The following is a 24,074-nucleotide window of genomic DNA, read 5'->3' as shown; positions in this document are numbered from 1 at the left end:
ATCCAGCTGTAGCCCTAACTGTTGAATAACTAAAATACAAGAAAGAACATAATCAAATAATGTTGGAGCTTGCATCTGCCCTAAGCTATTCAGAGTTTGATGATATTAAAGGATGTGACATTGTTAAGAAAATGTGGATGCCATACAAAAGATATATGAAGGAGATAAGAATGTTTTGAGAGCTAAAGAAAAAATTTTGAGAGAAAATTTTGATGAATTGAGAATGCAAGAAGGTGAGACTATAGTCCAGTATTGTTCAAGAATCAAGGAAGTTGTAAGTGCAATCAGAGGATCAAATGGAATTATTGTAGATGAGACTATGATCAAAAAATTGTTGAGAACATTGCTTCCTATCTATGCTATTAGAGTCTCTGCAATACAAGAATTGAGGGGTACTCCTGGTAGTGATCTAAACCTTGAAGGAATGATTGGTAGACCTTACTACTTTTGAACTTTCTAATTTTGATAATTTCATATCTAAGAATATTGATTCAACTTTCAAAGCTCAACTGACACTGAAAGAACCTAAGAATAAGAAAAAGAAAAAGGTTAAACCTGCTACTAGTGATAGTGATCAAGATGATGAATACTTTGAAGGAATTGAAGCATTGTTGGCTAGGAAATTTCATAGAGGAAAAGAAAAATACAGAGCTAAGTTACCTATCATATGTTTTAAATGTAATGAGATTGGTCATATTACAACAAGATGAAGATAAATACAGAAGCAGAAAGGATGAGAGCAATCAAGGTTATCAAGATAAAGGAAAGAAAGCCTGCTACATTGCTGAGGAAGAATCTTATGATGGATTAGATGATCATGATGATGAAGTTGTTTATGTTGCTATGAACGATGATTCTAATGAAGATGAGGCAACTGCATTAGCATCTTTTGTAGCCAAAAGTGATAGATGGATAATTGAAAGTGGATGTTCACATCACATGATTGGAGACAAAAGTAAGTTCATTACCCTTGAGCATTATAAAGAAAATCATGTTAGATTTGGTAATGATACACCTTGTTTGATATGAGGAAAAGGATCAATAAGACTGATAGATAAGATCATGTGTGATAATTCTTACTATGTGAAAGGACTAAACTATAATTTTTTGAGTGTGTCACAATTGAATAGTTTAGGATGTAAGGTTGAATTTGGAAACAAAAAGGAAAATATTTATGATACTTATGGAAAACTTATTGGAAGTAGAGATCAAACAAGAGGTAATCTATTATATCTTGATATGAGTGAAGCTACTTGTCTTGTTGTGCAATTTGATGATGTGTGGCTATGGCGCGAAAGGTTATGTCATGTAAATTTTGATAATCTGGTTAGTATTAGTAATATGAAGAGAGTCAAAGGTTTTTTGAAACTGAAGAAACCTGATAATATGATTTGCAAACAATCTCAGCTGGGAAAAATGACAAAATCTACTTTCAAGAGTAAGACTCATACTAATCTATGTGGGCCAATTAATGTGCAAAGCTACAAAGGTGACAAATTCTTTATTTAATTTTTTGATGACTACTCTAGAATGATGAGAGTGATGTTCTTAAGAGAAAAATTTGATGCTTTCCAAATGTTTAAGTGGTATCTGGAAAGAGTTGAAAAGAAAATAGCTAAAAGTTTGAAATGTCTAATATTTGATAGAGTTGGAGAGTATACATCAAATGAGAAATCTATTGCAATGATAGAGGAATCAAAAGACAAAATTATGCACCTAAAACCCCTCCACAAAATGGGATTGTTGAAATGAGAAATATATCTATAATGGATTGTGCTAGAAAATTGATGATGGAGAAGAATGTTGCTTTGAAATATTGCAAATAAGGTGTCAGTACAACTATCTATACATTGAATAGAGTACAAGTCAAGAAAGGTACAAATTTCACACCTTTTGAACTATGGTATGGATACTCTCCCAATGTTGAATACTTTAAGATATTTGGAAGCATGTGTTATATTCTAAAAAATGATAGAGAAGGTAAATTTGATGCAAAAAAGTGATGAAGTTATATTTCTAAGATATTCCAGAAGAAGTAAAGTTTATAAGTGTTTAAACACTAATACTAACAAAGTTGTGGAAAGTACAAATGTAAAGATTGATTAATATACAAAGATACATGAGGAAGAATAGAATAAGGAACTTGAAGATTACATAAATTTTGTATACTTCTATGAATACATGCCTACTTATGATAATGGAGTTGTGAATCAAGTTGCAAATCAACAAGAATCAATGATTGTTGAGTCACATGCAATGGATGCCAAGTTGCATTCAAGAACTAAGTTGTAGTTAGGAAATGAGTTACACTTAGGAGCTAAGATACATTCTTATACAAAGATCAATTTGCAAGAAATACACATTGAGTTACCTAATAGAGTAGTACATAGTGAATCTAAAATTGAACTTCATGAAAAACCTATTGTAGAAAGAAGAATAGAGCCAAGGTTATCAAAATATGTCAAAAGACATCACCCTGCTGAAAAAATCATTGGAGATAAAGAAGATGGAACAAAGACAAGGAATAGGTTGAGAAATGAAAAATGTTTGTTAAGTATTCATGAACCTAGATCAATGAAGGATGCATTAGAAAATGAATAAATCAAGCCATGAATGAAGAGATTGATCAAATTAAGAAGAAAAAAACTTGGACATTGGTACCTAGACTAGAGAACAAGAATGTTATTTGAATCAAGTGGGTACAAAAAAACAAACTAGGTGAGAATGGTGGAGTAACAAGGAATAAGGGAATATTGGTTTGCAAAGGATATGCACAAGAAGAGGGAATTGACTATGGAGAGGCATTTTCCCTTATTGCTAGATTGGAAGGAGTAAGAACTTTTCTTTCTTACTCATCTTACAAAGGACTCAAGGTTTATCAAATGGATATGAAGTCAGCATATTTGAATGTTAAACTAGAAGAGGAGGTCTACATTGAACAACCTTAAGGATTTTTTGATCCAAACAAGAAGAATATGGTATGTAGATTGCATAAGGCTTTGTATGGTTTAAAGAAAGCCCCTAGTGCATGGTATGAAAGACTACACAATTATCTTATAAAGATTGATTTTGAGAAGACTGATGACAACAACAACTTATACTTGAAGACTGAAGGAGGTAAAGGAATCTTACTCGCTGAAATATTTGTTGATAATATCATATTTGGAGGACAAAATGTATTGTGTAAGACATTTTCAAGTGAAATGATGAAATAATTTGAGATGTCTATGTTTGGAGAGATAAAATTCTTTGTTGGATTACAAGTACATCAAATGAAATATGGTATTTACATTACTCAATCTAAGTATGTAAAGGAAATCTTGAAGACACTTGGTATGGAAGATTCAAAACCAGTTAGTACTCCCATGGTGATAGGACACAAACTATCAAAGACTAATGATTATACTGAGGTAAATCAAACATTGTATAGGTCTATGATTGGAAAATTACAATATGTAATACATAGAAGACCTGATATAGCACTAGCTATTGGGATTGTTGAAAGATTTTTTGCAAATCCTAAGGAGAATCACTTGATGGCTGTCAAAAGGATTATGAGATATTTAAAAGGAAAAAAAGAATATGGTCTATACTACAAGAAGAATGAAAAATTTTATTTGAGAGCCTGTACAGATGTTGATTGGACTAGAAACATTAATGATAGGAAGAGCACAAGTGGTGGAGCATTTTTATTAGGAAAGAGATTAATCTCATGGACTAGTAAGAAATGGAATTGTATTTCACAATCTATTGTTGAAGCTAAATATGTGATTGTTGTAGTGAATTGCACAAATGTGGTGTGGATTAAACAGTTACTCAGAGGAATGAAGGAAGAAATTACTAAACCTATTGTGATCTATTATGACAATACAAGTTTCATAAACACATCTAAGAACCCTTTGATGCATACAAAGACAAAACACATTGAAATCAAGTATCATTACTTGAAAGAGTTGGTTCAAGAAAAAGAAGTGAGAATAGAATATGTGAATACAAAGGAAAAATAGTTGATATATTCACAAAGTCTTTACCTAAGGATGCACATGAATATCTAAGAGGTAAACTAGGGGTGATACCCCTATCCAAAGCTACTTGAAGAAGTATAGTAGTGCCTTGCATCAACTGAGCTAAATGTCATACTTTACAACTTGATGCAGTGGATCTTACTTTAGGAGATACCTAAAGTAAAGAAGGAGCTAAAATAGATATTTTATAGTCACATGCAAGGTAATAGAGGGAAAACCTAAATTGTTGATATCTACATGATAAGATGACAAATATTTGGCATTATTGTTAAAGAGGGAGATAGTTACCTATAGAGGGAATATATAACAAAGAGGGAGATGATACGAAGATATTAGAAAGAGGGAGAATTATACTAAGTGAAGTGTTTCAAATGTGTTATCAAAGAGAGAGACAGTAGATAGAGAAGACAGTAGACATAGATTACAAAGAGAGATCAGAAAGAGGAAGAGTTTTAGAAATAAAGGATGGACGTATACACATACTGATAGAGGGAGAAAATATTTTTGGTATTGGTTTGCCATCAATTCCAAAGAGGGATATTGTTGAGAAAAGATTGTTGAAGTGAAAGAGATCGATGAAACCTATCATGGAAAAATCATTATTTTGTCATTGATGTCAAACCTACTACTTGTTGGTGAGACATTTGCTAATTTGGTCTAAATGTTATCATTTGATTGATTGATGAAGAGGATTTGAAAAGAAAGGATAACAAGAGAACCTAGAGGAAAGGTTGAGTTATATGGTGTATAAAGGAGCACTAAGACCAAGTAACACATTGATGATACAGTGTATTGTTTTCCTACTTAAGACTATAATGAAAGGTTATACAAGAAAAGTCAAGAAGACAACTAAGGAAAGAAATGCATCTACCAAGCCTGACCGAGAAAACAGTAGAAGTCAAGAAAATTTAGTTCAATTTGAGCCAAATTTAGTAGGTGACGAGAAAAGAAAAATATTAGTTATGACCGAGTGAAATAGAGTATGTGCCAAGTAAAGTTTAGTGAGTTTTGAGCACTAGTAAACTTTATTATGTGTCAAGAAATCTAGTATTGACTGAGCATCAGAAGATAGTGATTGTTGAGAAAAAAACATGTAATTTTTGAGTAATAGTAAAATGTGTTTGATCGAATATCTAACAAATCTGATCTAGCATAGTTGATTTCTTGAATTGTGTGAAGTGTGTGGAAGATAAGCTTGATGAGATGGTGGCACAAAATTCAAGATAAACCATTTTCAAGTGAAGTCAAAGAGGATTGTAAGAGAAGTTTCAAGAGAAATAAAATGGAAAGATAGGTAGTTTCAATTAATTTGACCTAAACCTAAGATGGATGATTGTGATGAAGTGGAAAAATATCTAAATTCTCTATTTAAGGAGATAACAAGCTAGAAGAAAAGAGAAAGTAGAGTAGAAGAGTTTGAACCTAACAAAGATAAGAAGTCTAGGGTATTGCTTTATATGTTGGCTAGAGGAATGGATCTACAATTGGAAAACTAAGCAAGGAGGCTTAATGAGTTGAAGGATTGAAGGGTAAACAAGCTATAGAGATGAAGAGGATGAATGCCAAGTAGAATTAAGGACTAAATATATATGAGATTTGTGTTAATCTCATATTAGTTTTGACATATGAGTGACAATATACTTAAGTCATTTACTTAGTTCATATCGAACAAGTGATACATGTTGAGCATAAGTTTTTAGATAGTATATTTCAAGCGACAAACATTTAGTATGTGTCGAGTACTAGTAAGTATCAAGTCACTCAAGTGTCGAGTAGATAATATGTGCCAATTTATTTAGATGTCGAGTGATCAATGGATATCAAGTCATTCAAAGGCTAAGTCACAACATTGAAGTTGTATTTGATGACGAGCATCAAGGACTTCAAATGTTGAGTTATATAGTTTTGACATAATTGTTTGTAATGGCACAAACTTGTATGTAAACCATTTTTGGGCCAACTTAAGGATTGTTTTGCAATCTTAGATGATAAGAGTGAATCTTAATTGTGAATCCATGTGCATTACATGCATCCAATCAGAAAAAGAATAGGATTAAGTGGCAATATGGGTGAATCACAATCATTGATTCATACCTAACCCTAAGTCACCTAGTTCTTCTTAAGGAGGACAAACCCTAAACATTTTATGAATGTGTAAGGAGAAAGGAGAAAATTTTGCATGCCCAAATAGAGCATTCATTGTGACTAAGGAGTTGTGATTTGAGATACATAGAAGAATCAATTAGAGGAGAACATTGGAAAGGAATTAGAAGACAACAGAGATACATCTCAATAGAAAGGATCAAGTATACATTAATAAAGAGGTGATCTATCATCAAGCAACAGAGTGCTAACTAAAGGATCATTGTTGAGACATTCTAATAGGTGAATCAGTTAAATTTCTTAATAGAGTAGTCTTAACAGGTTGTTGTAAATCCTTTAACAAGGTGCAACTGCATTATAAGTTAAATTCCTTTTACTAGGCACATTTCTAATAGGGTGTTGAAATCCTTTAATAGGGTAAGATCTAACAATCTTGTAATCCTTTAACAAGGTAGACCTTTCAGAGGGTAGATCATGTTTCATGATCAAAACATTGTAACCTTCATTTGGATACACTTTATCATTGTACTAATGGAGATCTGTGGGTGTCATCCCCACCCTAATTTTACCTTCTCCTTGGAGCATTTCTAGGTAACTAAATATCTTCTGTCATACATGTGTTGAAGGTTTCACTTTCATGCTATGGATGTATATGCTTAATTTGGTATTTTAGTTTATATGCATAGATTTTGAGATGGATATGTGGTGAATGATTTTGAGGTTGAAAGTTTTAAGTGTTAATTAACCCACCCCCCCCACCCGCCCTCTTAGAGTTTACTTCCCTATTGTATTTCCAAAAATTGGTATCAGAGATTTGGTTCTCTGAAAGTAAAGCTTTGCAGCTTTGAGAAAAGATCTTGGAGATGGAATTATACAAGTTGGGAAAGACCATTGAGAACTAGAAGATTGAAATACAACTTACCCTACATTAGTTGAATGATGCAAGAAATGAGTTAAAGTGATCAATGAAGAGAAGGAAGGAAATATCTATTGAAGAGATTGATGCTACTAAATTGTTTGCAAATGGAAACACAAATGAATTTGATGCAGCAATTCTAGATTTAATGGAAAAGAATGGAACACTAATTAAAGAGGTTAGAAATATGAAGAGAGAGCAAGAATTTCAATCAGTACTACTAAGTGAGGTGACTAAGAAAAAGAAGAAACTTGAAGAGGAAAAAGTCATGATTGAAGATAAAAAAAGGATTTTGACTAATAAACTAGAAGAGAAAACATCATAGGTAAATAAGATTACTAACATGCAATTGGAAATATTAAGTCAAATGATGATTGCAAATCATGAACTGAATGCAAAGGATATTGAGATCACAACACTAAAGTTGCAAAATGAACAACTAAGAAATTATCTAAAAAGAGAAAAAGAGTTTGCTAAAAGTTTCAACAAACCTAGTGAAGCCATCAAGTACTTTGAACAACTGATGAGATCTCCTAGATCCAACAATGATACTTCTAGATTGGGTTACACTAGTACTAAAGAAGGAGAATCATCTAAAAGTGGTGAAGAAAGAAGTAACAAAGGTAAGAACTCCAAACCTACTTGTCATAATTGTGATAAGATAGGTCATACTACCAATGTTTGTAGGAGCAAGACTGCAAATCAGAATCCTAAGTAGAAGTTCATGGGTCATTGCCACAAATGCAACAAACAAGGACACTAGGCACATGAATGTAGAACCAAGACCATAAGCACACAAAGATTTGAAGGATACTACTATAACTATTAGAAGTATGGACATAGAGCATATGAGTGTAGATCCAAGCCTAAATGGTCATCAAACAAGTAGACAAACAAAAAGAAAAATGTAAACTCTTATAATTGGGATCATAATACTAGGTATAGTTGTCACTATTGTCAAGAGTATGGACATGTTGCTGAAAATTGCATAAGAACACATTTTAGAAGTGACTACAAAATATGGTTGAGTCAAACTACATGTTTTAGTTGTTTGAAGACTAGTCGCATAATCAAGAATTGTCCAACAAGGTCAAAGGCACTGAGCAGTGAGTTCAACAAATGCAAAAGAAAGGGTAATGTTGAAAATGTTAGAGATGAGATGAACAAGACATGGAAGAGAAACGGAGATTGTAGCACATCAAGTTTAGATGAGATCACTTCGCCCAATGGGTTAGGTGATCACACCACCTCCAATTATGAAATCAAGAGGTATGTGTGGGATTGATATTTAAAAGATATACTATACATCAATTCCAAGGATTTAGCTATGAAAATATTATATTTGCATGGAGAAAGATGCAAAGTGTTGTTAAGAATTTGGAATAAATCTTTAAATTTTATCAGTTTTCATGTTATTATCAAGCATGAAGAGTTTCACTTTAGCTTCCAAGTGAAATGTTAGTTCATGTCGAGCTATCACAAGTGATAGTGTTGACTGAGCTCATAAGTGGTTGCCAAGCATAAAGGAAACTTCATGGAAGCTGAGTGAGTTGAAATTTCTATTGAAGCTAAGCTTATAGCTATGTAAGCATTGAGCATTAAATTTGTCTATATGATCAATTTCTACTTATTTGAAATCATTCAAATCTAAAGAAGAGCACAAAAAGTGAATGACGAATTGAAGAGGTTATTCCAAGTGTTTGCAAACAAGATTCAATAGTTTCTCAACACCATCTCAGTAGATTTACAAAGGTATTTATCATGTGTTGAGCTGCACAATTTGAATTTTTACAAACCCTAGGTTTTTTTTATGGTGTCTAGTTCTTTATATCCTAAGGTTAAAGAGGGTAAGGAATTTTTGAATATGAAGTTGATAAGAAATGAGATTAGACAACCAAGCTTTAGAGCTATTTCTGATATTGCTTACAAGCAAGATCCATCTAGTGCATTATCGGTGATACCACCACAAGTTTTAATGATTCATGTGAGATGTTGCTACACATGCAAGGTGAGTAGAATAGGTGACATGGATATTAGGTAAACATATGGGAAACTATGTGAAAATAGAGCATTAAAAGATTATTTCAAAATTGTGGAGAGAAAAGGGTTAACCCATACCCTAAATTTCCCCAACGTCTTCAAAATAGAATGGATAAATATAGTTCTGAGAAGAATTCATGATAATTTTATATGGTTGGATAATGGACCATTGAAGATCACAAAGAAAATTGTACACCAAGTAATAGGATATCTAACCCTAGATTGACCTAAAACTATGAGGAGTGAAGCAAAAGAAGTTATTGAGAAGAATACAGGGGTAGTGTGGAACAAAAGAGGAATGACAATTGACACTATCTCAAATCCCCTAATTTCTTTTGTAGTAAGGATTATAGCACACAAATTCTATCAATCTAGTAGGCTCAACAGTGTACCTTGCATTGTTGTTGACATGGGCTACAAGATAGTTAAGAAGGATCATACTTATGACCTTGCCAACTTGTAGATGCAACAAATGTCAGAAAATTTGGGAGCAATAAGGAAGACCAAGAGTGCACAATGCAAATTTGATTCAATTCTTTTATGTATATTCTTCTATGTATAGAATATATAGAATACATACCCTACTTTTGGTAAAGTTGCATGGAAGACAAATAGATCTATTGCAATGCAAATAGGTGAATTTATTGAGCAATTTGGAAAGAATTTTGAGTTTGTAATGACTAGCTACTTTGAAGATTTTAAGAAGTCAATGAAGAAAATACTGAGGATACCAATTTCACTAGTTGAGAAACATTTCAATGATGATTGCTTTCTAGTTGACATTGACTTCATATATGTAAAGGCTACAGTTCCAAGAGTAAGATGGTTAAGACCACTAGGCTATGAGATTAATGTGGATGAAGCCTATGTAGCTATTACAACATTACTGTAGAAGAAATAGACATAAAGGCTACTGCCTTTGGAAATTATGATGTGGCTAAATCTAAAATTAAAATGGATTTAAAGACTACCTCAAATATAAGAAAGAAGAATAAAATGGTCAAGAAACTCAAGGAGATATTTGATGAGGGGGAAAAAGAAGAAGATGATGATGATGATGATGAAGATGAAGATGTACCTACCCAAGCACCATTGGCCATTACTCAAGGTCAAGGTGAAGACCAATAAGAAGAGGTGGAAATTGAAGAAGGTCTCAAGGGATTAGAAGCTAGTAAAGAACCTATAGCCACTAACAAGAAGAAGAGAAAAGCTAAGACTCTAGTAGTGAGCAAGTAAAAGAAGGTTGCGATACCTAAGACTATAGTTCCTACTACTAAAGCAAGCAGAAGAGATACTGCTAAAAAGGCTCAAGATGTAGAAAAGAAGAAAAAGAAGAGGACTAGATTAGCTAGTAAAGAAGAAGAGTCTAAGAAGAGACCAAAGAGAAAGTATATAGCTCTAGCTGAATCTAATGAAGAGAGGACATAACCAAGTTGAGGATTCAATATATGCCATGATGGAAACATTTAAAGAAACTCTAATTGATATTGCCAACTCATTTCCAAAATATCTATATGAAAGAGTTGAGCAAAAGTGGCAATATAGTATCAATATAGAAAGACAAATCAAAGAGACTACACTTGCATAAGTGATGTCATAATTGGATAGGGAAACAATGAAAAAGGAAATTAAAAAGAACATAGGGAAATTTGCACCTAAATATAAGGCATTCAGCATATTGTAGAATAATATTAAGGATGTTTTACAAAAGACCACCCAGTTGTGGAAATCACTATATTGTTTGATATCACCCAAGGCAATAGAGCAGACACCTATTGACGTAGGAGAGGGAAAAGATGAACAACAAGTAACTAAGGTTACCAAAGTAGACAGTAAAAAAGATACAAATGTGGAAGGCATTGAAATGAACATAGACACACAGGCACCAGTTGAGGATGAGTAGCAGATAGAATAGAGTGTACTAGATACACTAATGTTGAGTGTCATTCCTCAACATAAGTTGAATATAGACACTAATACTATAAAGATTAAGGATGTTTATGATAATGTCGCTAAGAAAAGCAACCCCCTTACAGAGGAAGACTTGAATAAGATACTGATACTACTTAGGAAAAACTTTGTGAAAATCCTCTGCTAGTAAGTGTTTATGAGATTGAGAACGTAGACAAGGCATTTGTAGGGGAGAAAATTCAGACATAAGAGACATCTATAGCCCATCCTCAATTCACCATGGTACAAACTACATTACCTATTATAGAATATCAAAGGAATGAGATAGCAACTTCTACTGTCAATACATTGGTACAAAGTACTCCAATCTCAGTCAACAAAAAGGAAAAATAAAGTGACAAGGATGGGACACATGGAGAGAAAAATGATGGAAAAGAAGAGAATGAAGGAACACAAGCACAAATAGGATAGGATGTTACTACTACACCTATAGCACAAGATCAAGGTGCAACTGAGAATATAGTGCAAGCAAAGGGTAGGACTAAAGAGCTAGGTATGACTAAAAAACCTTAGGAGAAACTAGCAATACAAACATTGGTGACTTTTTGAGGATATGCTACTCCCCCAAGTCAAGCTCTTCATAGGCTGAGTATAGAAGCTATACCTTTACAATCATCAACGTCGAGTCCAAGCACATCCAAGTTAGATGAAGTTACATCAATTGATGATGTAAAGTTGGATAAAGTGATTGAGTTACCAAAGTCTGATCTTGAAACCATCACTATTGAACAAATGAGCATATTGCAAGATGCTCTTACAAAGAAGAAAAACCAAGAACTATTGAAAAGGAAGCATAGGCAAAAGCAAGCTTTGCTAGATATCAAAGGAATTTTTCTTCACGCATGTAGCCTACTAGCACCAGAAGAAACAAAGCCTATCATAGAGTAGTTAACCAGCTTAGTTGAGTAGGTTAATGACCCAAGCCTCAATTCAAATGTGAAAGAAAGTTTTAAAATAAGGTTAATGAAAAGATATCAAGTGTTATTGTACTATCATAGGTTGAGTTAGCAACCAAAATTGACAATGTGAAGAAGGTACTAGAGAACATTTTCTCTTTATACACCAAATTGTGCAATCCAACACTCTTCACTCCACATAATGAGTTTGGAGAGTCATATGTAGTCAATTGGCATAACTCTACTAAGATCTCCATCCTAGAGTGTGAAACATTTTAGGAACCTCCTGAACTCCCAGAGTCAATTAGCAGTGCTACATGCAAATGGGGCAAACATAAAAGCTAAATTGATCAACATACAGTCTATCCTAGCTCCACATATGGAGATATTGCACAAGGAACTAGCCTTTGCTAAAACACTTATGAAGAAAGATATGCATCTTTCTACTCATGAAGGCTTAGTACATCTTGCTGCCAAGCTAGCAATCCAAATCAAATCATTGGAGGTAGCTTGTGACAATTGGGATGCTGCTTTAAAAATTATGCTTGAGGTCCATACAAAATTTTTGGAAAAACACACTATAAGTGTATAATCCTTTGACATAAGTGTCAAAAAGGGGGAGAAATAAGAGAAAATGAAGTATGGGAGAGATAATGGAGGAGATAATATTTTTGGGGGAGCTACTATTTTTGAGAAAGGGGGATTCAATGACAGAAATAGAGTAAACAAATCAGCTTATGCAAATCTACTCAGCAGGAGGAATGATTTTGGTTCAGATGCATAACAACACAATTAACTCAAGGAGTCATTGAATTTTGAGGTATGACTAATGAGTCATAAGTTTTTGTAAAATTTTTAAGTTTTGAAATTTTGTATGTAAGTAGATATTATCTAATTTATGCTTGAAAGGCTTAAAGTCATTCATGCATGACCAAGTATTTTTGCCACTCATGTCAGAGGGGGAGATTGTTAATCTCATATTGGTTTTGACATATGAGTGACAATATACTTAAGTTATTTACTTAGTTAATGCCAAACAAGTAATACGTGTCAAGCATAAGTTGTCAGATAGTATGCTAAGCGATAGATATTTAGTATGTGTCAAGTAACTAGTAAGTGTTGAGTCACTCAAGTGCCGAGTAGATAGTATATGATGAGTTATTCAAATGTTGAGTGATCAATGGATGTTGATTTATTCAGAGGTCAATTTACAACATTGAATTTTTAGTTGATGTCAAGCATCAGGGACTTCAAATGCCAAGTTATACAATTTTGACATAGTTGTTTGTAATGGCACAAACTTGTATCTAAACCATTTTTGAGCTGACTTGAGGATTGTTTCATGATCTTAGATGATAAGAATGAATCTTAATTGTGAATCCTTATGCATTACATGAATCCAATCAAAAAAGGGGAAGAATTAAGCAGCAATATGGGTGAATCATAATCGTTGATTCACACCTAACCCTAAGTCACCTAGGTCCTCTTAAGGAGGAAAACCCCTAAACTTTTATGAATATTTATGGAGAAAGGAGAAAAGTTTGCATGTGCAAACATAGCATTCATGGTGACTAAGGAGTTGTGATTTGAGATACATAGCATAATCAGTTAGAGGAGAATAAAGGAAATGAATTGGAAGACAACAAAGATACATTTGATCAGAAAGGATCAAGTATACATCAGGAAAGAGGTGATCTTTCATCAAGAAATAGAGTGCTAACCAAAGGTTTATTGATGAGACATTCTAACAGGTGAATTAGTTAAATCTCTTAACATAATAGTCTTAACAAGTTGTTGTAAATCTTTTAGTAGGGTGCTTACTTCATTATAAGTTGAAGTCCTTTTACCAGGCACACTTCTAATAGGGTGTTGAAATCCTTTAATAGGGTAAGATCTAACAATCTTGTAAGCCTTTAATAGGTCATACCTTTCACAGGGTAGATCATGTTTCATGATCAAAAAATTGTAACCTTAATTGGATACACTTTATTACTATAGTAGTGGAGATTTGTTGGTGTCATCCCCACCCCAGTTTTACCTTCTCCTTGGAGGGTTTCTAAGTAACCAAATATCTTGTGTTATACATGTGTTGAATGTTTTACTTTCATGTTATGGATGTATATGTTTAATTTGGTATTTCAGTTTATATGCATAGATTATGAGATGGATATGTGGTGAATGATTTTGAGGTTGAAAGTTATAAGTGTTGATTACCCCCCACCCACCCTCTCAGAGTTTACTTCCCTATTTTATTTCCAACAATTGGTATCAGAGCATTGGTTCTCTAAAAGTAAAGCTTTACAACTTTGAGGAAAGATCTTGGAGATAGAAGTCTACAAGTTCTAAAATACTATTGAGAACCAGAAGATTGAAATACAACTTCCCCTACATCAGCTAAATGAAGCAAGAAATGAGTTAAAGTGATCACTAAAGAGAAGGAATAAAATAGCTAGAGAAGAGAATGACACATAATACCAAGAGATTGACACTACTTAATTGTTTATAGATGGAAACATAAATGAATTTGATGCAACAGTTATAGATCTAATGGAAAAGAATGGAACCCTAATTAAGGAGGTCAAAATTCTCAAGAGAGAACAAGAAATCCAATCAGTACTACTATGTGAGGTGATTGAGCAAAAGAAGAAACCTAAAGAGGAAAAAGTCATGATTGAAGATGACAAAAGGATTTTGACCATTAGAATAGAAGAGAAAACGTCATAGGTAAATAAGATTGCTAACATGTAATTGGAAACATTGAGTCAAATGATGATTACAAATCATGAACTAAATGCAAAGGATATTGAGATCACAACACTAAAGTTGCAGAATGAACAACTGAGAAATTATTTGAAAAGAGAAAAAGTGTTTGTTGAAAGTTTCAACAAACCTAGTGAAGCCATCAAGTACTTTCCAGTAGTGATACTTCTAGATTGGATTACACTAGTACTAAAGAAGGAGAATCATCTAAAAGTGGTGAAGAAAGAAGTAACAAAGATAAGAACTCCAAACCCACTTGTCATAATTGTGGTCAGATAGGTCATACTACCAATGTTTATAAGAGAAAGACTACAAATCAGAATCCTAAGCAGAAGTTCATGGGTCATTGCCACAAATGCAACAAACAAGGACATTATGCACATGAATGTAGAACCAAGACCATAAGCACACAAATATTTGAAGGATACTGCTATAACTGTCAGAAGTATGGACATAAAGCATATGAGTGCAAATCCAAGCCTAAATGGTCATAAAACAAGAAAACAAAGGTGAAGTACAAAGGCAACTCTTATAATTGGGATTATAATACTAGGTATAGTTGTCACTATTGTCAAGAGTATGGACATGTTTCTAAAAATTTCATACAAACACATTTCAGAAGTGACTACAAAAGATGGTTGAGTCAAACTACATGTTTTAGTTGTTTGAAGATTGGTCACATAAGTAGGAATTGTCCAACAAGGTCAAAGGCACCAAGCATTGAGTTCAACAAAGGAAAAGGAAAGGCAGATGTTGAAAATGTAAGAGATGAGATGGACAAGACATGGAAGAGAAAGGAATATTGTAGCACATCAAGTTCAGATGGGATCACTTCACCCAATGGGTCAGGTGATCACACCACTTCCAATTAAGCAATCAAGAGGTATGTGTGGGACTGATGTTTAAAAGACATACTATACATCAGTTACAAGGATTTAGTTCTAAAAAGATTATATTTGAATGGAGAAAGATGCAAAGTGTTGTTAAGAATCTCGAATAAATCTTCAAATTTTGTCAATTTTCATGTTACTGTCCAGTATGAAGAGTTTCACTTTAGCTGCCAAGTGAAATGTTAGCTAATGTCGAGCTATCACAAGTGATAGTGTTGACCAAGCTCATAAGTCATTTTTGAGCATAAAGGAAACTACATGGAAACCCAATGAGTTGAAATTTCTATTAAAGTTGAGCTTATAGTTGTGTAAGCACTAAGCATTGAATTGGAGGTTTTAGGGTCTATATGATCAATTTCTACTCATTTGACATCATCCAAATTTGAAGAAGAGCACAAAGAGCGAAAGGTGAATTGAAAAGATCATTCCAAGAATTTGCAAAACAAGATCCAACAATTTCTCAACACCATCTTAGCATATTTAAAAAGGTATTTATCATGTGTCGAGCTACACAGTTTGAATTTTTACAAGCCCTAGGTTTTCATAATGGCATCTAGTTCTTCAGCTCCTAAGGTTAAAGAGGGTAAGGAATTTTTGAATATACAATTGATAAGCAATGAGATTAGACAACCAAACTTTAGAGCTATTCCTAATATTGCTTACAAGCAAGATCCATCTAGTGCATTATCAATGATACCACCATAGGTTTGAATGATCCAAGATGTGAGATGTTCCTACACATGCAAGGCGAGTAGCATAGGTGACATGCGGATTAGAGAAACCTATGGAAAACTATGCAAAAATGGAGTATAGAAAGATGAATTCAAAATTGTAGAGAGAAAAGTGTTAACTCGTACCCTAGATTTCCCCAACATCTTCAAAATAGAATGGATAAAGATAGTTCTAAGCAGAATTCATGATAATTCTATATGGTTGGAGAATGGACTAGTGAAGATCACAAAGAAAATTGTACATTGTGTAACAGGGTATCCAACCCTAGACTAACCTAAAACCATGAGGAGTGAAGAAAAATAAGTTATCAAGAAGAATACAGGGGCAATGTGGAACAAAAAAGGAATGACAATTGACACTATCTCATATCCCCTAATTACTTTTGCAATAAGGATTATAGCACACAAATTATATCAATCCAGTAGGCTCAACTATGTACCTTGTATTTTTGTTGACATGGGAAACAATATAGTTAAGAAGGATCATACTTATAACCTTTTTGAGTTGCAAATGCAACAATTGTCAAAAAATTTGGGAGCAATAAGGAAGACCAAGAGTACACAATGAAAATTTGTTTTAGTTCTTGTATGTATATTCTACTATGTATAGAATACATTCCCTACTTTTGGTAAAGTTGAATGGAAGACAAACAAATCTATTACAGTGTAAATAGGTAAATTTATTGAGAAACTTGGAGAGAATTTTGAATCTATAATGACTAGCTACTTTGAAGATTGTAAGTATTCAATAAAAAAAATACTAAGGATACCAGCTTCACTAGTTGAGAAACATTTCAATGATGTTTTCTTTCTAGTTGAAACTGACTTCACATATGTGCAGGTTATAGTTCCAAGAGTAAGATGGTTAAGACCACTAGGCTATAAGATTAATGTGGATGAAGCCTCTACATGATCCAGATTATATAGAAGATCTAATATTTTTTAAAGTATTTTTCATTTTTTTTATAGTTTTTCTATATCCTTTTGTTTGGGCTTTTTGGAGGTCTTATGCCCAAAATTTGAAGCCAAAACTATAATCAGTCCCTAAAACTAGGCACCTAAAGGCTCACAGTTTTAGGGAATGAACTAGAATTTTAGTTCTTCTTTTCAATAGTGTAAGCAGTTTCAAATTCTGAGTTACGGGTCAAAAGTTATGACCCCAACAAGTTGGGGTAATTAAACACCTAGTTTTGAATAAGTTTAGTTTAATTTGTTGTTTTTATTTGTTAGCCACATAAACATTTTGAATTCATGTTATGGTGGCTATTGATATTCCATCATTGTATACATTCCTTCAATCTCAATGAATAAGATGGCTTTTGGTTTGCATACAACTCTTTTGAGTTTTGCAAGATTTTCCAGAATTTGAACATTGGTATTGCAGGTAAATTATTTCACTAGATATCATTTTTGCATCCCAATTTGTCAATTTAGATCAGTGGTATCAGAGTGGTAATGCTCCTATATGCCAACTAATACAAGAAATTCCTATCAAAGACTAGGACTAGCTATAAGAAATCCATTAGATTACCTTCTTCTGCGATGCACAAAACCAAAGATGTCAGATACTTCGGCAGACTCTGTGAAGAAGATGGTGGAAGAGGCTTTGGCCAGGCAGTGAGAAGATATGATAAGTTTTTAGAAATTTTGAAGACCCAACAAGTGCCAAATTTAGTAGCACCATTCCATGGGAACACTCCTTTTAAAGTATAGGTGAACTTTGATATTCCAAATTTTGAAGGAAAAGTCAATGTTGATGCTGTTGATAATTGGTTATCCAAGTTAAAATGATATTTCTCTATAGATAATTTTTTGGATGTGGAAAAAATAACATTTTCCCTCTTGAAAGCTGAAAATCACATCAAACTAGCATGGGAAACCAGAGTATTGAATAGAGAAAGCGAGGTACGAGAAGAGTCAAAAATACTCTCTGATAACAGACCTGCTTGGGGAGAATTTGTAGGATACATAAAAGAAGCATACTTGCCTAAAGTTGTATATGAACAGAAATATATAGAATGGCAATTGCTTTGACAAAAGAGGGATCAATCTGTGCAAGATTACACCAATACATTCCATGCACTCTCTATAAAACTTGGCATAGAAGACTCAAAGAAGCATCAAATTCTGAAATATCGTAGTGGGCTTCATAGATACATTCAAACTAAAATGGAATTCTTGAATATTGAAACATTGGAAATTGCTTACAAATATGCTACAAAAATTGAGTTAAAATAGAAAGGAAAAAGGGATTACTTTTCAAATAATAGGCCAAGGAGTGAAGACAGTAATAAATTTGGGGGAAAACCAGTGGGGAAGGACCCTCCATCAAATCCACCTAAGAAAAAATGGTGGGCTACAAAAAAGACACAAACAGAGATAGGCATATGGTGTGAGATACATAACAGTCCAACTCATAACACAAAGGATTGTCGAAGAATTAAGGATTTGATGATAGAAATATGAGGACAGAAAGTTGATCCTAAAGCCACACCAATAGAAACTTCTAAAAATGATTCAGTAATAGAAGCAGAACTGTATGCCATTGTTGCAATAGCGAAAGTAGTTCCACAAGAAGATGAGGAGAGATTGTTCCATTCACAGATGTGGGTTGATGGAAAGCCTCTACATTTTATTGTTGATAGTGGGAGCCAAGAGAACTTAATTTCTATGGAGACAGCCAAGAGATTAAATTTTAAAATGACAAGACACCCACAACCATACTCTATGGGATGGATTAGTGAAGGAAAAGATATTCAAGTAAATTGGTAGTGTCACCTATCATATTCAATCAAACCATTCAAGGATGAAATAATCTATGATGTAGCACCTTTAGATGCATGTGATGTTTTTCTAGGATAGCCATACATGTATCAAAGGCATGGGGTGTATGAATCCAGGCCACGTAGCGTCATAATCAAGCTTGGCGAAAAGAGATATCAAATACGAGAGGTTTTTCCAACTCAAGCTACTTCTTTAATTACTGCTAAACAATGTAAACATTTAATTTCTCCAACCAAAACTTTTGTACTCCTCATGATTCATTCTGAGAAAAAAAAGTTAGTTGTCCTTAACACACATACTAAGGTGGCCACCACAATGGAACATAAAAAGGAGATGGATAAAATCTTACAAGAATATCATAGTGTGTTTAATCACCAACAAGGATCCCAATGTACTGCCAAGTTAAGCACTCTATTGATCTAATTCCAAGTACACCATTGCCCCATCAGCCAATAAATAGATCAGTTTTGGAAAATGATGAAATTAAGAGACGGATTTAGGAATTGATTGAAAAGGGACATATCATGCCAAGTTCTTCACCTTGTGGTAGGCCTATTGTTTTGGTGAGAAAGAAAGATGGGACATGGAGACTTTGTAAGAGCACTTAAAAAAATTACTATGAAAAATAGACATCCAATTCCTTGAATTGATGACCTTTTGGATCAACTTAAGGGGGCTAAGTTCTTTACAAAAATTGATTTGAAATTTGGGTATCACTAAGTACCAATTGACCTAGCAGATGTATGGAAGACTGCATTCAAGTCTAAGGAAGGGTTGTTTGAATGGTTGGTTATGCCTTTTGGCCTAACAAATGCACTAGCCACATTTATGAGGTTGATGAACGATGTTCTTAGACCCTTCATTGATTCTTTTCTAGTTGTTTATTTAGATGATATCCTCATATTTAGTAAAACTTGGTCTAAACACTTGAAACATGTTGAACAAGTACTCTTGAGTTTGCAAAAACATAAATTCTATGCCAACATAGACAAGAGCTCTTTTGGTATGCAAAGCCCACTTTGTCAATTCATATCACTATGGCTATTACAACATTACTTGCAGAAGAAATAGACAGGCTAAATCTAAAATTACAATGGATTTAAAGACTACCTCAATTATAAGAAAGAAGAATAAAATGGTCAAGAAACTCATGGAGAAATTTGATGAGGGGGCAATAGAAGAAGATGATGATGATAAAGAAGAAGAAGAAGATAAATATGTACCTATCCAAGCACCATTAGCCATTACTCAAGGTCAAGGTGAAGACCATGAAGAAGAGGTAGAAATTGAAGAAGGTTTTGAGGGAGAAGAAGCCAGTGAAGCACCTCCAACCACTAACAAGAAGAAAAGAAAAGCTAAGACTCTAGTAGTGAGCAAGAAAAAGAAGGTTGCAAAACCTACGCCTATATTTCCTAATACTAGAGAAAGCACAAGAGCTACTACTAAAAAGGCTTAAGATGCAAAAAAGCCAAAAGAGAAGAGGGCTAGATCAGCTAGTAAAGAAGAAGATTCTAAGAAGAGACCAAAGAGAAAGTATATAGCTCCAGCTGAATCTGATGAAGAGAGGACAAAACCTGATGACAACAGCCAATTCAAAGTGGTAAGTCATAGTCCTTCCTTGGATTTAGACAATATGTGTGAGAACATAAAGAATAATGCTGACTTATCTGGTTTCACACATATTGAGTTTGATAAACTTCAAAAATTTGAGATGAACCAAGTAGAGGATTCAATATATGCCATGATGGCAACATTTAAACAAAATCCAATTGAGATTTCCAACTCATTACCAAAAGATATATATGAAAGAGTTGAGAAAAAGTGGCAATATAGTCTCAATATAGAAAGAGAAATTAGAGAGACTACACTTGCACAAGTGATGCCAGAATTGGATAGGGAAACCATGAAAAAGGAGATAAAGAAGCACACATGGAAATTTGTACCTAAATACAAGGCATTCAGCATATTGCAGAATAATATTAAGGATGTTGTATAGAAGACCACCCAGTTGTAGAAATCACTATATGGTTTGACATCACCCAAGGCAATAGAGCAAACATTTATTATGGTAGGAGAGGACAAAGATGAACAACAAGTAACTGAGGTTACCAAAGAAGACACTAAAAAGGATATATTTTTGGAAGGCACTGAAATGAACATAGACACATAGGCACCAGCTGAGGATGAGCAATAGACATAACAGAGTGTACTAGATACACTAGTACTAATTGCAAGTCCTCAACATGAGTTAAATATAGACACTGATATTGTAAAGATTAAGGCTATTTCTGATACTGTCACTAAGAACATCAAACCCCCTTATAGAGGAAGATTTGAAGAAGATATTGATAGAATCCACTACCCAGGCAAAACTTTGTGAAAATCCTATACTGATAAGTATTTATGAGATTGAGAAGGAAAACAAGGCATCTACAAGGGAGAAAATTTAGACACAAGAGACATCCACATCCCCTCCTCAATTTACCATGGTACAAACTAAATTACCTATTGTAGTATATCAAAGGAAGGAGAATAAAAATTCTAGTGTTAGTACATTGGTACAAAGTACTCCAATCTCAGGAAATGAAAAGGAAAAAGAAAATGACAAGGATGAGACACATGGAGAGAAAAATGATGGAAAAGAAGAGAATGAAGGAACACAAGCACAAATAGGATAGGATGTTACTCCTACACATACAGCACAAGATCAAGGTGCAACTAAGAATGTAGTGCAAGAAAAGGATAGGACTAAAGAGCTAGGTATGACTATAAAACTTGAGGAGCAACTAGCAATACAAACACTAGTGACTTTGCCAGAATCTACTACTCCTCCTAGTCAAGCTCTTCATAGGCCAACTATAGAAGCTATACCTTTACAATCATCAAGGTTGAGTCTAAGAACATCCAAATTAGATGAAGTTACATCATTTGGTGATGTAAACTTGGATAAAGTGATTGAGTTACCAAAGTTTGATCTTGAAACCATCACTATTGAACAGATGAGCACACTACATGATGCTCTTGCAAAGAAGAAAAACCAAGAACTTCTCAGAAGGGAGCATAGGCAGAAGCATGCTTTGCTAGATATAAAAGAAATTTTTTCTTCATGCATTTAGCCTGCCAGCACCAGAAGAAACAAAGCCTATCATAGAGCGTTAACTAGCTTAGTTGAGCAGGTTAATGACATAGACCTGGATTCAAATGTGAAATTACTTGAATGGTCTGAAAGAAATTTTCAAAATAAGGTTAATGAAAATATATCAAGTGTTATTGTACTATCACAGGTTAAATTAGCAACCAAAGTTGACAATGTGAAGAAGGTACTAGAGAACATTTTATCTTTATATACCAAATTGTGCAATCCAACACTTGTCACATAGGAAATTAGGATCCACATAATGAGTTTGGAGAATCATATGTAGTCAACTAGCATAACTCTACCAAGGTCTCCATCACAGAGTGTGAAACATTTTAGGAATCCCTTGAATTCCTAGAGTGAGTTAGCAGTGCTACATGCAAATGAGGCAAGCATAAAGGCTAAACTAATTAGCATCCAGTCTATCCCGACTCCACATGTGGAGATATTGCAAAAGGAACTAACCTTTTCTAAAACACTCATGAAGAAAGATCCACATCTTTCTACTCATGAAGGATTAGTACACCTTGTTGTCGAGCTAGCCATCCAAATCAAATCATTAGAGGTAGCTTGTGACAATTGGGATGCTGCTTTGAAAATTATGATTGAGGTCCATAAAAAAAATTTGGACAAACACACTATAATTGTATAAACCTTTGACATAAGTGTCAAAAAGGGGAATAAATAAGAGAAAAAGATGTATGGAGGAGATAATAGAGGAGATAATATTTATGGGGGAGCTACTATTTTTGAGAAAGGGGGAGTCAATGATAGAAATAGAGTACACAAATCAACTTATGGAAATCTACTTAGTAGGAGGAATGATTTTGGTTCAGATACAGAACAACACAATTAACTCAGGGGGACTTATTGAATTTCGAGGCATGACTGATGAGTCATAAGTTTTTGCAAAATTTTAAAGTTTTGAAATTTTGTATGTAAATGGATATTATCTGAGTTATGCTTGAAAGACTTAAATTTATTCATGCATGACCAAGTAATTTTTCCACTCATGTCAAAGGGGGAGATTTTTAATCTCATATTGGTTTTGACATATGAGTGACATATACTTAAGTCATTTACTTAGTTCATGCTAAAGAAGTAATACATGTCTAGCATAAGTTGTTAGATAGTATATGTCGAGTGATAGATATTTAGTATGTGTCAAGTAACTAATAAGTTCTAAGTCACTCAAGTGTCAAGCAGATAGTATGTGCCAAGTTATTCAGATGTCTAGTGATCAATGGATAATGAGTCATTGAGAGGCCGAGTTACAACATTGAAGTTGTAATTGATGCTGAGCATGAGGGACTTCAAATGTTGAGTTATACAATTTTGACATAATTTTTTCTAATGGCACAAACTTGTATGCAAACCATTTTTGGGTTGGCCTTTAACACGGCTCACTTTAGAAGAGTGAAAATTGGTAGCATGTTACTAGTGGTTTTTCCCAATTTGGGTTTCCACATTAAATCCTTGTGTCAAATTGTGTGAATGATTTTGTGTTAACTTATGTTTACAATTTTGTAAAGTTATTTTGACCTAGGACATCAATATGCATAAGGTTATGATATTGGATGATCCAATGGATGCATGTACATGTTGAAGTACTAAAAAGTTCTATATGTATATTTGGACCTTGGATAACTGATTCACCCCCCCCCCCCCCCGTTATTGTTAACATTCCAATAGGTCTCCTATCAAAAGTAAACTCTTTTGTTGAATAGACTCGCATACCTCCATCAGATTGTTCCTAGATTCCTTCTTGGTCTTAGAGCTATTTGGGTCATACACATTCATTAGAAAGAAGCTCACATTCTAA

Source organism: Cupressus sempervirens, chromosome 5 (assembly GCF_028749045.1).
Source record: "Cupressus sempervirens isolate cs-2001-9-10 chromosome 5, ASM2874904v1, whole genome shotgun sequence".
In the NCBI taxonomy this organism is placed as follows: Eukaryota; Viridiplantae; Streptophyta; class Pinopsida; order Cupressales; family Cupressaceae; genus Cupressus; species Cupressus sempervirens.
This window is presented reverse-complemented; position numbering follows the sequence as displayed.